The sequence below is a fragment of the Chrysemys picta genome, chromosome 13 (assembly GCF_011386835.1).
Source record: "Chrysemys picta bellii isolate R12L10 chromosome 13, ASM1138683v2, whole genome shotgun sequence".
Lineage (NCBI taxonomy): Eukaryota > Metazoa > Chordata > Testudines > Emydidae > Chrysemys > Chrysemys picta.
In genome coordinates this window covers 6,329,283-6,344,712 of record NC_088803.1, presented here as the reverse complement: position 1 = coordinate 6,344,712, position 15,430 = coordinate 6,329,283, and positions in this window count along the sequence as shown.

The following is a 15,430-nucleotide window of genomic DNA, read 5'->3' as shown; positions in this document are numbered from 1 at the left end:
CACACTGACGCCTCCCCTTTCAGCAGGGTGACGAGCTGGCAAGTGTGAAAAATTGGGGGATTGAGAGGGTACAGTTGCTTATATAAGACAAAGCCCCTAATATCAGGTTGGCCCCAATAATATCAGGACATCTGGTCACCCTACCTTCCGGAGATGCTGGTTGGGGGGCAGGGGTGCAACTCAAGAGGTGGAGCTAGAGATTATGAGGGCCGGGTGGGGAGAAAACTTGTGGGGGAGAACCAACCTACCCAAAAAACCCCACAGATTTCCCCCAAGGCCCAGGGTTGAGAAATTAGAAATGTGGCCGGGAGGTTGAATTAAAAAGAAACCATTACATGGAATGTTTCCTCTCTCAGAACCAACAGTGGAAGAGGGAGGGAAGAAGAAAACAAATTGAGTTCCAGCAGCATTTCCAAGGAGATATTAGTGACTGTTCCTAGGACAGCAGAGATGGCTACCCAGGCCCTATTGAAATTTCAACTTGCCACCCTTGCATTCCATGACTACAGTGCTAACCCCCTGTACTACAGAGCCAGGCCCCAGGTTCCTGCAACATAAGTAGGAGCATGAGGATAATGTGCTATTAAAGAGTCTGGTGGTGTTACTATAGAGTCTAGATCAGGAATCGGCAACCTTTGGCACGCGGCTTGCCAGGGTAAGCACCCTAGCTGGCCAGGCCGGTTTGCTTACCTGCCGCGTCCACAGGTTCCGCCGATCACGCCGCTCCAGGCCAATGGGGGCTGCGGGAAGCGGCGGCCAGCACATCCCTCGGCCCACGCTGCATCCTATAGCCCCCATTGGCCTGGAGCGGCAAACTGTGGCCAGTGGGAGCTGCGATCGGCCGAACCTTTGGACGTGGCAGGTAAACAAACCGGCCCGGCCCGCCAGGGTGCTTACCCTGGCGAGCCGCGTGCCAAACGTTGCCGATCCCTGGTCTAGATCTATACCCAAATGCACTGTTGGCCCTTAACACTGTGGTTTGGCATCTTGTCGTAGCCGCGTGGGGCCCATCCCCTCCATGCAGCTGCATCTCTGGAGTCCTCTGGGGTCTGCACTGCAGCCCCACTGGAGAACAGGGCTGGGGGAAGGTGCGCAGCGGCGAAAGGAGCAGAACGTCGGGCGGTCCCACGCTGGCAGCTCCTTCGGTGTGACTATCGCCCCCAGCCCACCCCCAGTGCTGTCCTCCGGTGGGGCTGCCTACAGACCCCAGACAGGAGACGCTAGACAGCGCTGTACAGACAGGCTGGGGGCGGTACAACCACACCAGAGGAGCTGCTGGTGTGGGGCTGCCAGCCAGCCCCACGTTCTGCTCCTCCTGTGTCTTTCTAAAAGTTTTTGGTACCCCATAATGGCTATAAATAGCTTACTGGTATGGCGTATCGGACTGTACCACCCTACTTCCACCACTGCCTGCCCCCTGGACCCATCCTTCTTCTCCCCTCCGTGTTGGGAATTCTGATTGGCCTTCTGCCCTGATCCAGCCACTCTTCCCTTGCTCTGTGCCCCCTGGCTTCAGAGGTCAGCCTAGATGATCACAACGGTCCTGTCAGGCCTGGAAGTCTGAGCCCCGCTGGCCGGACGAGGGGAGAGCAGCAGGGATGGAAGGTCTCCGGGGAGTGATCAGAGGACCGGCTGCTGGGACAAGGAGACAACGGTACAGGGTGGGGGGGGGGGGCGCACGGTGCTGGAGTTTGCTCCTCCAAGCAGAGAGCGGAAGGGTGTCTGCTGGGAATCATGTCTCCGGGACACTCCGTCCCAGGGTGGGGATTTGGACGGACAATCTGCAGATCGCTGGGGACGCCCTGCTAGGTCTAGCCTCTGCTACTGCCTCTGTGGTTACCTAGGTCACCCCCAAGGTCCCACCCACCACAGCCAAGATGGACCCTTCATGGCCTTAGAGCCTTGTGAGTACCACTGATGGGATGCCACATCCTCACAGGCGGGACATTGGTGGCCTCTATGGAGGCCTATGGGCAGTGCACTGTTACCAGATTTGCCCGTTACTTTGGGGTATGCTCATTTAATCGGGTTACTCTTCTGGGTGGGGAAGGGGTTGTGTTTCTGTAATTCTATCAATGTACTGATTGTGTCACATGTGTTTTCATATGGAGCTCTACTTCTCCCTTCTGCAAGTTCCCTCCCAATGGAGCTATCCTGCAGGACCTAGGTTCTCTAGGGTTTGGTTCCTCCAGCCCCAGAACCGGATGAACACGAACACACACACACACACACACACACACACACACACACACACACATTAACAGAGCAAGTATGAGTGGACCAGGTCAATCAGCACTTTCAAGCTGACCCCTTATATGCCCCTGGGCTCCATGGACTGGGTCAAGCAGCACTTTCAAGCTGCCACCCTTATGGGTCCCAGATTCAGCACGTCCCTATCCCCACTCTCACATCACAATTGTACTGGCAGTAACCTACTCGATGAGCAAACCCCGCAGTATTTTGGGCGCTGCAGGGATCTTTAGCTTAGGTAAAAGAAGCGTTGCTGTAGAGTGAGTGGGGGAAGCTAAAAACACAAACGAGTAAAGTTCAGCAAGAGAGAGAGAAGCAACCAGCTTAACCGTAAAAGTTATTTATTGAATAATAGTGATAACTACACAAGGAGGGCTAAACCAACATAAGATATATTATTAAAGGTAGGGCTACCATATATCCGGGTTTCCCCGGACATGTCCGGCTTTTCACTCTTTAAATAGCCGTCCGGGGGGGATTTCTAAAAATCTAAAAATGTCCGGGATTTCCCCCCGGTCGGCTATTTATTGACCAAAAAGCGGCTGACAGGGCGGCCGAGCGCCGTTCGCATTGGGGCCTCGGCAGCCAAAGCCCCTTCCCAGCTCCCCCATCCCCTGCAGCCTTAGCACGTCGCCCGGCAGCGCTGGGGTTTGGGGCTGTGCACCTGTGAGGGAACGCGGCGGCGGGGCTGGCAGCGGCGGCCAGAGCCCCTCCCCCGCTTCCCCCCTCCTCCATAGCCTCAGCACGCCGCTCGGCAGCAGTCGGGCGGGGCGGGGCGCTCCTTGGGGTGCGGAGCCAGACACCTGCTCTAAGCCGAGCGGCACGGTAAGGGGGCCGGGGAGTTGGAGAAGGGGGGCAGTCAGGGGACAGGGAGCGGGGGGGTTGGATGGGTCGGAGGTTTGGGGGGGCAGTCAGGGGACAGGCAGCGGTTGGATAGGCGTGGGAGTCCCGGGGATCTGGTGGGGGCAGGGGTGTGGAGAAGGGTCAGAACAGTCAGGGAACAGGTAGGGAGTTGGTTCTTAGGGGGGCAGTTAGGGTGAGGGGGGGTCTCAGGAGGGGGCAGTTGGGGACAAGGAGAAGGGAGGCTTAGATAGGGGGTGGGGTCCCGGGGGGTGTTTAGGGGCAGGTGTCCCGGGGAGGGGGCAATCAGGGGACAAGGAGCAGGGGGCATTGGATGGGTTGGGGGTTCTGTGGGGGGCAGTCAAGGGGCGGGAAGTGGGAGGGAGTGGCTAGGGGGCAGGGCCACCCCCCCAATGGAGTGTCCTCTTTTTTGAAAGTTCATATATGGTAACCCTATTAAAGGTTAATACCTGAGGTAGAAAGGAAAACAGAGAGAGAGAGAGAGAAAGAGGGGGGATCTCACCCACTCCATGAGGCTTGAACTGGTCGGGCTTCCCAGGTGATGGTGGTAGCTCAAGGTCCTGAGTGCTGGAGACAGGCAGAGCCCCCAGCACGATCAGTCAGGAGAAGATGGAGTCCCAGTGGAACTGAGGCATAGTTTGGATCTAAGCATCACTACCCTGACTAGAGGGTGAGTAGGGATCTTTGTAGAGAAAATACAATGGTTCAAGGGAAAACACTAGATTTGTTTACGGGTAAACTGATGACTCAAGGTGTCAAGTATCAGGGGGTAGCCGTGTTAGTCTGTATCTACAAAAACAACAAGGAGTCTGGTGGCACCTTAAAGACTAACAGATTTATTTGGGCATAAGCTTTCGTGGGTAAAAACCTCACTTCTTCGGATGCATAGAGTGAAAGTTACAGATGTAGGCATTATATACTGACACATGGAGAGCAGGGAGTTACTTCGCAAGTGGAGAACCAGTATTGACAGGGCCAATTCAATCAGGGTGGATGTAGTCCACTCCCAATAATAGATGAGGAGGTGTCAATTCCAGGAGAGGAAAAGCTGCTTCTGTAATGAGCCAGCCACTCCCAGTCCCTATTCAAGCCCAGATTAATGGTCTTGAAGTTGCAAATGAATTTTAGTTCTGCTGTTTCTCTTTCAAGTCTGTTTCTGAAGTTTTTTTGTTCAATGATAGTGACTTTTAAATCTGTAATAGAATGACCAGGGAGATTGAAGTGTTCACTTACTGGCTTATGTATGTTACCATTCCTGATGTCTGATTTGTGTCCATTTATTCTTTTGTGGAGGGACTGTCCGGTTTGGCCAATGTACATGGCAGAGGGGCATTGCTGGCACATGATGGCATATATAACATTAGTGGATGTGCAGGTGAATGAGCCCTTGATGGTGTGGCTGATGTGGTTGGGTCCTCTGATGCTGTTGCCAGAGTAGATATGAGAACAGAGTAGGCAACGAGGTTTGCTACAGGGATAGGTTCCTGGGTTGGTGTTTCTGTGGTGTGGTGTGTAGTTGCTGGTGAGTATTTGCTTCAGGTTGGGGGGTTGTCTGTAAGCAAGAACTGGCCTGCCTCCCAAGGTCTGTGAGAGTGAGGGATCATTTTCCAGGATAGGTTGTAGATCGTGGATAATGCGCTGGAGAGGTTTTAGCTGGGGACTGTATGTGATGGCCAGTGGTGTTCTGTTATTGTCCTTGTTGGGCCTGTCCTGTAGTAGGTGATTTCTGGGTACCCGTCTTGCTCTGTCAATCTGTTTCCTCACTTCCCCAGGTGGATATTGTAGTTTTACGAATGCTTGATAAAGATCTTGTAGGTGTTTGTCTCTGTCTGAGGGGTTGGAGCAAATTCGGTTGTATCTTAGGGCTTGGCTGTAGACAATGGATCGTGTGATGTGTCTTGGATGGAAGCTGGAGGCATGTAGATATGTATAGCGGTCAGTAGGTTTCCGGTATAGGGTGGTGTTTATGTGACCATCACTTATTTGTACTGTAGTGTCCAGGAAGTGGATCTCTTGTGTGGACTGGTCCAGGCTGAGGTTGATGGTGGGGTGGAAATTGTTGAAGTCCAGGTGGAATTCTTCAAGGGCCTCCTTTCCGTGGGTCCATATGATGAAGATGTCATCAATGTAACGCAAGTAGAGGAGGGGCACTAGGGGCCGAGAGCTGAGGAAGCGTTGTTCTAAGTCAGCCATAAAAATGTTGGCATACTGTGGGGCCATGCGGGTACCCATAGCAGTGCCACTGACTTGAAGGTATAAGTTGTCCCCAAATCTGAAGTGGTTGTGGGTGAGGACAAAGTCACAAAGCTCAGCCACTAGGCTTGCTGTGGCCTCATCAGGGATACTGTTCCTGACAGCTTGTAGTCCATCCTCATGTGGAATATTGGTATAAAGTGCTTCTACATCCATGGTGGCCAGGATGGTGTTTTCAGGAAGAACATCAATGCATTGTAGTTTCCTCAGGAAGTCGGTGGTGTCTCGAAGATAGCTGGGCATGCTGGTAGCATAGGGTCTGAGGAGAGAGTCCAAATAGCCAGATAATCCTGCTGTAAGAGTGCCAATGCCTGAGATGATGGGGCGTCCAGGGTTTCTGGGTTTATGGATCTTGGATAGCAGATAGAATACCCCTGCTCGGGGTTCTGGGGGTGTGTCCATGTAGATTTGTTCCCGTACTGTAGCTGGGAATTTCTTGAGCAGATGGTGTAGTTTCTTTTGGTATTCCTCAGTGGGATCAGAGGATAGCGGCCTGTAGAATGTGGTCTTGGAGAGTTGCCTGGCAGCCTCCTGTTCATAATCCGACCTGTTCATTATGACTACAGCACCTCCTTTGTCAGCCCCTTTGATTATAATGTCAGAGTTGTTTCTGAGGCTGTGGATGGCATTGCGTTCTGTACAGCTGAGGTTATGGGACAAGTGATGTTGTTTGTCCACAATTTCAGCCTGTGCACGTCTGCGGAAACACTCTATGTAGAGGTCCAGTCTGTCATTTTGACCATCAGGAGGAGTCCACGCAGAGTTCTTCTTCTTGTAGTGTTGGTAGGAGGGTTCCTGTGGGTCAGTGCACTGTTCAGTGGTGCATTGAAAATATTCCTTGAGTCGGAGACAACGAAAGTAGGCTTCCAGATCACCTCAGAACTGTATCATGTTCGTGGGGATGGTGGGACAGAAAGAGAGTCCCCGAGATAGGACAGACTCTATGATGACTCAAGGGTTTGCTTTAGGCTAGACAATAGGAGCTGATCACTCTGGGCTATGGGTGGTGTTTTCTTCCAGGGAGCTCACAATGCAACTAGGCTGCTTCAGTATTTTGGATATCAATCAAGGATTCATTACTAGAATTGGTCTGATAACGCCTGAGCTGGGTGTGGGCAGGTTCATTAACATCTGCAACAGAGATTCCCATGATGCAGTGCTTCCCTGCTTTTCTAGTCCCAGAGTTCAGTGTGGTTCTCTGTTCTTCATTCTGTATGCTAATCCCTGTCCCATCTTTCATGCAGATGAGGCTAGGGGAGTTGTCTTTGTTCTCTATTCTGTATGCAAATGGAGATGTCTTAATCTTTTCACCCTTGTAAGGAGGGGTCTAGGTGCGCCTCCCAAGGCCCTTCAAGGCTCTCTGCAAGTCTTTTCTCTGATCAGTTTTGGTTCAAGCGGAGGCTGGTGGGGGTGGGTGTCTTTCATGAGTCAGACAAGCTAGATACTGCACCCTGGTTCCCCAAGAACACAGAGCTGACTGGTACCAGCACTCAGACCAGGACAGCACAAGGGATACCGGCTCCCTGGGGACACCCCAAGCCAGATGGAAAGTCACGTCAAGGAACACAAAGTCCATCCCTGGAGCTGCCCACATAGAGTCCCACACAGAGGAATTGTGCGTGCGAGGACACAACAAGGGATGTTCCTTTGCCCCCCCGCCCCCATCTTGGCGCTGGTGTGTGACGTTCAGACCGTGAGAAGGGTCTGGTCGTGAGACGGCTGCTCCCAGCAGGTTTCGGGGTTATCAGAGCAGGATCTACAGCACAACTGACACCCCTCTCGGACAGTAGCAGAAAGGTGTACACCTTCTGGCAGTGACTCATGACCAGCCACCCACCAATCCCAGGGGACCCATAGTGGGTTGGGGACCCTCCCCACCCACCTCTGCGAGGTTCCCCACCGGTTTAACCCCTTCCCCCCAGGGCAGGGGCAAAGCCAAGGGGCTCACCTCCAAAACCTCAGGACACTGTGATCGAAAATGAGCATCTCTGGTCTCCACCAGGAGCATTCAGTCGGTCTCCACCAGGAGCATTCAGTCCCCTGCCCTGTCCCTGGCTGCAGAAGGGCGGACTCAGGGGTGCCCTATAGGGAGAGGCTGGGAGGCGCGAGCCGGGAGATGGAGAGACCCACAGGGTCTGTCTGTGCCCAGCAACCCCAGGAGAGACTCTGCTCAGCCGGGGCCTGGCTCTGCAGGGAGGGACCCAGCCCCCCCCCCCCGTCTCCCCTCCCCCTGGGAGCAGCCCACGCAAGGTCTGTGGTCAGAGCAGACAGCTCCAGTGAGAGACAGGAAGTGGGGGAGGGGACAAGAGGCAGCAACAGCCAATCCCCCCTGCCCCCAGTCAGCCAGTTTCCCCACACCAGGGGCCTATTGGGAGCCAGCGCCCCTAGAGGGGAAAGCCCTGTGCCCATTACCACCCCCTGAGCCAGCCAGGCCACCTCCTTCCAACAACAACATGCACAGACCCCCGTTCACAGACCAGGGGATGAATCGACCACACCAGCCAGGGCATGTTCTGCAGCCAGGCTGTAGGAGAGGAGACAAGAAGGGGGCGAGAGCTCTGGGGTGGGATGGGTGATGGGGGGCAGGATCGAGGGGTGTGGGGCAAAGGACTCAGGATACTGGATTTACAGTCCATCCGATATGCTATGGGGAGGATGGAAAAGAAAGAAAGAAAGAAAGAAAGAAAGAAAGAAAGAAAGAAAGATTCATTCAGTGTCTTCAGACAGGGCTGGTCATGGAGGTGGGTCGGCGGATGGGGCCGGGGCTGGACACGGACGAGGGTCAGAGGATGGGGCCGGGGCTGGACATGGACGAGGGTCAGTGGCTCGGGCCGGGGCTGGACGTCAGGACACCTGGGCTCTGATCCAACCAGAGCTGGGCCTGGGAATGTCTCAGGTTCGACAGCCTGTCAGTGGGTCGCAGGCCGGGCTCCTGGCAGGCTGCAGGGGATCCTGGGCTCCAAGTCTGCAGATCCGGGGCAGCCCGGCCAGGCCAGGCCTTCCCGCTTCCTGCCTGGCAGCCAGCCAGCCCTGGAGCCCGGGATTCCTAGAGGCAAAGGCCCACACATGGCAGGGGCCCAGACCCTGGCAGCTGCTGGGTGAAACTGACACGATTCTTGTCAGTTTCACTGTGTGTATTTACAAGGGGGGGGCTGAATAATGGGGGGGGGCTGATCTTGGCTGGGTTGTGGGCAGCACCCAGCAGGACAGGGGGGCTTGATCTCAGCCGGGGTCTGGGCAGGTAGAGCATGACGGGGGCGGCTCTTCTAGGAAACTGCCCATCAAACAACATGCTTAGGCACCATGCTTCAGCTCCCTGCACAGCAGCAGATGCCGTGCTGCAGGGCAATGGGAAAACTGAGGCACGGCCTCACCAAGCAGAGAATAACCAGCTGCAGAGCTAGAGCTCGAAGGAGATGCCGAGCCCCCACGAGATCTGGAAGGGGCCGCTGCCTTTGGGGAGCACAGAAAAGCCCCATGGAGGGCGACCCAGGCGGGTGTGGGGGGCGCCATCCAGAGTCTACCTGTGTGGAACTGAACCTGCTGCAAATAGAGTATGTCCTGTTAATCTCCGAGAACCCAGGCGTCTGAGATGCGGAAAGCTGATAGAGGGAGAGAGGGAATGACACAGAGGCTGAAGGAGGAGAGCAGAGAGAAAGAACAGACACAGAGGGGATGAGACAGGAAAGAGGAGGAGTGCGGAGGTCACGTGGGATTTATTTATTGTTTGATGGACACAATCCAGTCAAGCAGAGCCACAGCGTCTTATCAGCCACGCTCAAGGCATGAAGACCTGCAGGAAACTAAGGCTAGGTCTACACTACGGGGGGGTCGACCTAAGATACGCAACTTCAGCGACGTGAATAGCGTAGCTGAAGTTGCGTATTTTAGGTCGGCTTACCTGGCTGTGAGGACGGCGGCGAGTCGACCGCTGGCACGCCGCCGTCGACTCCGCTTCCGCCTCTTGCCGCGGTGGATTTCCGAGTCGACGGCAAAGCCATCGGGAATTGATTTTATCGTGTCTTCACTAGATCCCCAATAGATCGATTGCTACCCACCGATCCGGCGGGTAGTGAAGACATGCCCTGAGTCATTTTGCAGCCCTCACCGACCTGTGTCCTGGTTGGGGGAAGGGAAAGAGAGCGGAAGGAAGAGAGAGACAGAGAAAGAGTGAACGGGCCGGGCTGCGGGGAGGAGTGTGAGTGGGAGCAAGAGATAGAGGCGGGGAGAATGGAAGTGGGCGACAGAGGAAAAAGAGAGAAAGCAAACAGAAGAGTGCGACAAAGAGCAGAGAGTGAACTAGGCAGGGCCGAAGAAGGAGGGCAGAGGGGGAAGGGGGAACGAGGCAGGGGCTGAAGGAGGGGGACAGAGGGGAAGGGGGGACTGAAGGCAGGGGCAGAAGGAGGGGGACAGAGGAGAAGGGGGAACGAGGCAGGGGCAGAAGGAGGGGGACAGAGGGGAAGGGGGAACGAGGCAGGGGCAGAAGGAGGGGACAGAGGGGAAGGGGGAATGAGGCAGGGGCTGAAGGAGGGGGACAGAGGGGAAGGGGGAACGAGGCAGGGGCAGAAGGAGGGGGACAGAGGGGAAGGGGGGACTGAGGCAGGGGCTGAAGGAGGGGGACAGAGGGGAAGGGGGAACGAGGCAGGGGCAGAAGGAGGGGGACAGAGGGGAAGGGGGAACGAGGCAGGGGCAGAAGGAGGGGACAGAGGGGAAGGGGGAACGAGGCAGGGGCAGAAGGAGGGGGGCAGAGGGGAAGGGGGGACTGAGGCAGGGGCTGAAGGAGGGGGACAGAGGGGAAGGGGGAACGAGGCAGGGGCAGAAGGAGGGGGACAGAGGGGAAGGGGGAACGAGGCAGGGGCAGAAGGAGGGGACAGAGGGGAAGGGGGAATGAGGCAGGGGCTGAAGGAGGGGGGCAGAGGGGAAGGGGGAACGAGGCAGGGCAGAAGGAGGGGGACAGAGGGGAAGGGGGACCGAGGCAGGAGCTGAAGCCGGGTTGGGGGGGTCACTCTCCCAGCACAGGGAGAGGTCAGTTAGCTGCATACTGGGTTGAACTGGACGAGGCTGGGAGCTGCATCCCCCATGCCCGGCTCTGCCTCTCTGCTGACAGCAGCCGGGGCCCTGGCCACTCTCGGTGCAGCAGGAGGAAGTGCTGTCCGAGGGACGCAGCCACCGCCCCGCCCCAGCACCGAGGCATCAAGTGCTGTTGGTTCAGAGCCAAGCCGACCAAGGCTGGGAATTGGGGCTCCCACCATGCCTTACAGCTCCCAAACGCTCTGCAATGCCTGTGCTGACAGCTCCAGTGTGAGCAGAGAGGGCTTTGTGGGGTGGGCTCGGGGGAAGGTTGGATCCTGTTACATCATGTATCCAGGAAATGCAGCCAGCTCTGGGGGTGGGGCGGCTGGGGAACAGTCGCAGAGCAACAGTGCCTAGGGTCCCCTCATTCCGGGGTAGCAGGCAGCACCCCCTAGTCCCACACTGCGGGACTAATGTCAGCACTGACTGCAAGGGGAAAGTGCACACTACCGAGAGGGGACACGCCGAGGCCGGGCCGAGGGGACATGGCTGTTACTGGAGCAGAGACCCGGCCGCGGCCGAGCTGAGAGCCGACCTCAAGCCCCAGAGTTCAGCTGAGCTGGCTGCAGGCTCTGGGTGCCTGGTGCTGTACTTTCACCTCAAGGGGGTGCTTGCTCTACCCCTCAATAACAACCCCACCCCTAATCTCACACCACGCCCCATGTATCTCTGAACCCTGCCAATATCAGGTCCCACCCTGGTGCTGGAGTATCAGGGTCACCCTGACTGGGATGGGGCAGCCACATGCCCCTGCCCCCAACACAGAGAGCCCCCTGCCCCCCTGAGCCAAACAGTCCCTGCTCTGCGGCCCAATCAGAGCCGGGGACAGTACAGGGGTGACTAGCAGCAGGTCTCCCCAGCACCAGGCGCCCAGAGCATGCAGCTGGCTCAGCTTACGTGCTCTTCTGCCGTATCAGTCCACTTACATTTGACGTTATGTGTGGCTGTCCCCCAGCCGCCCCACCGCAGAGCTGCTGCATTTCCAGGATACACGATGCAACAGGATCCTCCCCCTCCCCCAACCACCCACAAAGGCCTCTCTTCTCACACTGGAGTACTCAGCGCAGGCAGTGCAGAGTGGCTGGTAGCTGCAAGGCATGCTGGGAGCCCGAGGCTGGGCCGTGGTCGGCCTGGCTCTGAGCCTGCAGCGCTTGATGGCTCGGTGCTGGGGGTGGGGGGCAGTGGCTGCGTTCCTCGGACAGCACTTCCTCTCGCTGCACTGAGCGGGACCCTGGAGCTCCGGCTGCTATCAGCAGAGAGGCGGGGCCGGGCGCCCGGGGATGCAGCTCCCAGCCTCGTCCAGTTCAACCCAGTATGGAGCTAACTGGCCTTCTCCCTGTGCTGGGTGAGTGACACCCCCCAACCCGGCTTCAGCTCCTGCCTCTGTCCCCCTTCCCCTCTGTCCCCCTCCTTCTGCCCCTGCCTCGTTCCCCCTTCCCCTCTGCCCGCCTCCTTCAGCCCCTGCCTCATTCATTCTCAGCTCTTTGTCTCACTCCGCCTACTTTCATTCTCTCTCTCCATCTCTTCCTCGCACTCCTCTTCCTTCTGCTCTCTTTCTGTCCCCCAAACCAGGACACAGTTGGTGAGGGCTGCAAAATGACTCCGTTTCCTGGGGTCTTCACGCCTTGAGCATGGCTGATAAGACACTGAGGTTCAGCTTGACTGGATTGTGTCCACAAAACAATAAATAAATTTCCACGCGACCTCCACACTCCTCCTCTTTCCTGTCTCATCCCCTCTGTGTGTGTTCTTTCTCTCCTAGTCACCCTCTGCCCCCCTCCTTCGGCCCCATGTCCCCTTCCCTCTGTGTGTGTTCTTTCTCTCCTCTTGTCACAGAGTCACTGGGGCGATGCTCTGGAATTACTTCCTATGAAGCTATTCAGGACTCTGGGGGAGCCTCCTCTCTCTGACACTGTCTCCAGGGCAAGAGGCTTACACAGCTTTGACCTTCCTGGGTCTGACCCCGGAGCATCCAGCATCCCCTGCCCCACCGTGCGCTTACCACAGTGAGTGCGCCCTGGGGGTTCCTCGGGAAGCCAGAGGGCCCTGCCCCCCCGACTCCGCAGTCAGATGTGACTTTCAGCCAGCATAAAACAGAAGGTTTATTAGTCAACAGGAACACAGCGTAGAACAGAGTTTGTTAGCACAGAAATCAGTGACTTTAAGCCAAGTCCATCTTGGGGGGAAGGGAGCTCAGAACCAGGGCTCAGGTCCTTCCCCCTGCGCCCCAAGCCAGCCGAGACTGAACCGCTTCCAGCTGCCTTACCCCTGCTGTGACGGGTTGGATCACAGAAACCCCCTTGGGAACTGCCCCCTGATGTGCTGAGACTACCTCTGAGTCGGTTTTCTCTGCCAGCTTGGGACTTCAGTACCCTGCCTGGTTGTGCCAGACACGCTAGCCTGCTACAAACACATACCTAGGTCTGAACCACAGCCCCCAAAAGCTGCAGGCTTAACTGAAAACAGCTTAAGAAGTGCTCCTGTCTCTAGCACCCAGATACCCAGTTCCCAATGGGATTCAAACCCCAAATAAATCTGTTTTACTCTGTATAAAACTTATACAGGGTAAACTCATAAATTGTTCCCCCCTCTATAACACTGCTAGAGAGATATGCACAGCTGTTTGTCCCCCCCCCCCCCCGGTATTAATACATACTCTGGGTTAATTAATAAGTAAAAAGTGATTTTATTAAACATAAAAGGTAGGATTTAAGTGGTTCCAAGTAATGACAGACAGAACAAAGTACATTACAAAACAAAATAAAATATGCAAGTCTAAGCCTAATACAATAAGAAAGTGATTACAGATTAAATCTCACCCTCAGAGATGTTCCAATAAGCTTCTTTTACAAACTGGACTTCCTCCTAGTCTGGGTCCAGCAATCACTCACACCCCTGTAGTTACTCTTCTTTGTTTCAGTTTCTTTCAAGCATCTCTTTGGGGTGGAGAAACTATCTCTTGAGCCAGCTGAGGACAAAATGCAGGAGTCTCCCAGGGCTTTATATAATTTCTCTCTTGTGGGTGGAAACCCCTCCCTCCCCCTGTGTAGAATCCCCTCTACAAGCTGGAGTTTTGGAGTCACATGGGCAAGTCATATGTCCATGCATGACTTAGTTCTCTACAGGAACGTTCCCAGGAAAGCTCAGATGTGGATTTGCATCTATCAAGGTCCATTGTTCGCCAAGTACTTCCATTACTTGAATATGCCTTAGGTTCTTTCTACAACAAACACTTTAAATCAAGCATAGAGCCAATGCTCATAACTTCAGATATAAAAATGATACATGCATACGAATAGGATGAATACATTCAGTAGAACATAACCTTTGCAAAGATATGTTACATGGCATATCTAGCATAAAACCTATTCCAGTTATGTCATATTTACACTCATAAGCATATTTCTAGAAAGCATTATGGGGTGCAATGTCACACCTGCCCTGCCCGTTGCGCCTCCTCCGGCCTTTGTCTTCTTTCCCAGGCCAGAGTCACCTGATTGCACCACCCCCTCCTGGGTCTCAGGTTGCAAAGGGGCAGCCATAGCATCCATGCAGACCGCTCCTTTTGTATCTCGATCTTCAAGGGGCCCCACTGGTTGTTTAGCAGGCTTCCTGCTTCTGATGTACTTAAAAACGTTTTGTTATTACCTTTGGAGTTTTTGGCTAACCGTTCTTCAAACTCCTCTTTGGCTTTTCTTATTACATTTTTACCACTTAATTTGGCAGTGTTTATGCTCCTTTCTATTTGCCTCACTAGGATTTGACTTCCACTTTTTAAAGGAAGTCTTTTTATCTCTCACTGCTTCTTTTACATGGTTGTTAAGCCACGGTGGCTCTTTTTTTAGTTCTTTTACTGTGTTTTTTTAATTTGGGGTATACAATTAAGTTGGGCCTCTATTATTGGTGTCTTTGAAAAGTGTCCATGCAGCTTGCAGGGATTTCACTCTAGTCATTGTACCTTTTAATTTCTGTTTAACTAACCCCCTCATTTTTGCATAGTTCCCCTTTCTGAAATTAAATGCCACAGTGTTGGGCTGGTGAGGTATTTGAAGGACATAAATCCACAGTGTGTAGAGGTCAAGCATAGGAGTTTATTACACACAGCGCTGGCGGAGTGTCACCCTGGCTTATCAGGCTCAGAGACACTGTCAATCAATTGATTACAATAGAATATATAGATTTTCCATAGGCGGGGGAAGGTGACGGGGTAGGCAGTTCCACACCCTCGGATAGGTTTTGCAGCAAGACAAGATAGCACAGTAGCCAATGGTTAAAAGGTTACATAATGTCTCCGCCCATGGTCTCGAGTTAGCAAGTTAACATTTATTAATACTTTGATAAATGTTTTTTAATATATATATATGTTGAATTCTGATTTGGGGTCCATAGGAACGGAGCAACTCCTTTGATTGTCCGACAGGTACATTCCTAGGGGTTAAAGCAAAGAAACAGTGAAAGGATATGGTAATACAGATTGTCTCCTTTATGCCTTAAGGCAGGGCAATTGGTCCCTGGGAAGGGAGGTGGAAGGATGCTGTCAGAGAATAACAGAGTTCTCACTTTTTGTTTGGGTACAGCAAATCAGATACTTTATTTTCTCTAACAATTGCGTAGAGGGAAAGAGCTAAACAGGTCTCTCCACAGGTAAACAATTACAGCAAACCTTTATACCTTTCATTACAGACAATAATGAGCAACAGCTGCATTTTGTTTATACATAGGTCATTCTGATATCTTGTTTTGCTCACTAATGTAGACTCTTAGTCTACATTCCATATTATCTACACATTATCTATACAAGGTCGCAACAACTTCTCACACAGTTCTTTCCCAGTCGCCTCACACATTCCTCGCTTCTACAAATCTCGTGTTATTAGGGTTACAGTTAGCCTGACTCTTGCTAACAAACTGTCATGCAGTGCATCCCCTTCCTGTCAGTTCTTTCTCTGCTTCCACAATGCCATATCATTATACTGACGTGCCAATTTTCATA